At 32.6% G+C, this 1,427-nt stretch overlaps 1 long non-coding RNA gene across 1 annotated transcript; it reads left to right on the top strand.

Annotated features, from left to right (window-relative positions):
* The first annotated feature begins 300 nt into the window (after positions 1-300).
* On the top strand, positions 301-696 carry LOC119658629. The gene is made up of 2 exons (XR_005250260.1): positions 301-446; positions 526-696. It is a non-coding gene; the product is annotated as an uncharacterized LOC119658629 (long non-coding RNA).
* Positions 697-1,427: the final 731 nt, after the last annotated feature.

Below are 1,427 nucleotides of genomic sequence, written 5' to 3'. Positions count from 1 at the left end.
TCACTGAACTTCGCGTCGATGAGAGATTCAGAAGAATCGAGATAATCGTGGGGTTTTGACGCCCCAACTGGTAGACATGTGAATCAAGCTTTGGTCCACGTCTGTCTCCTGTGTAATTTTTTTTCTCGCTTGGCAGCTTGACATCATTTTGTTCCGATATGGCTTGGTGCAGGGTTACAGTCGATTCATAAACAGGCTCTATTCTGACCTAAAAATACTTTCGTTCAGAACCGGAGTTACAATTGAATACTTAGTAAAAGCTTATTTTTTTTTTTTCAAACAGGACAAAAAACAGAAACAAAGAAAGCGAAAAAAGAAGAATGGCGGCAACAATGACGATGAAGATGAGGAAATCATCGAAGAGGAGGAGATCGATGAGATGGAAAGTGAAAACGAAGAATATGACCTGCCGTTCGATGGTGAGGAGGAGGATATAGATGGAGAAGGTAATGATAGTCTCTCGGGCAATTGGTTATTCCAAAAGTTGCTTATTCCATTCTTTTATTCTTTTTTATCCAAAAACAGATGAAGAGGGCGAAGACGAAGAAAACGAAGGCGAAGAAGAGGGCAATCAGGTGTTATAATAATATAATTAGTCAGACACAAAGCAAAATAAGAGTTTTTCTTATTTTTTTTATTTTAAAGAAACAAGATTTTTGTTCTTTTAAAATTAAGATTTAATATATTAAAAAAAAACAACAAAAACAAACATGAAATAAGAGTAAAAAACAAAACAGATAAAAATTAAATATAAAAAGAGAAGTGAGTAAATAAGAATTAAAAGAAGCAAAACAAATTTTAATAAATAAATTACAAAACAGAAAATTTTTTCAAGAGATTTCAAACTTAAAACGGAGTGTGTGTCCTATATTTCTTCTGTATAATTGATTTGACATTGTTTTCGCTGCATATATATACGCCATGATGAATATGTGTGCGTGTGGGTTATTCTGCTCCTAAGTCCATTAATAATTTCGGTTACATTTTTGCAGTTGAGATGGGATTTTTCCATCTTTTTCAACTGTTTCGCGCACTTATTTGTAGTCTTACTCCACTCGTCAATGCCTGAGTAAAATGAGAGCTTGTGAAAGAGCTATTTGAAATGCATAGATGAGCGTTTCTAGGGAAAAATTGGAAAAAATAAATTAAAATAATTTCATTAGATTCGCTGGACAGGGCTGATCCTGTAATAATAATTGTATGATTATCTACAATTCTTGTTTAGGAATATTCGCCGCCGATTTAAATGATTGTGGGAAAGAATAATTGAGCGAATGGTGTCCTTCCCAACTTTCTTTTTACGGTGAAAATTTTGTCGAATGTATCTTTCCTTCGGAATTTTATATAATAAGTTTTTTTTTTTTTAATTTTTTAATTTAATGACTACATATAAAATGTATCTTCTAATTTATGCAGTACGTACGATA

Source organism: Hermetia illucens, chromosome 1 (genome assembly GCF_905115235.1).
Source record: "Hermetia illucens chromosome 1, iHerIll2.2.curated.20191125, whole genome shotgun sequence".
Lineage (NCBI taxonomy): Eukaryota > Metazoa > Arthropoda > Insecta > Diptera > Stratiomyidae > Hermetia > Hermetia illucens.
The sequence above is the reverse complement of the archived record's forward strand: the minus strand, read 5'-3'. Positions and strand labels throughout refer to the sequence as shown.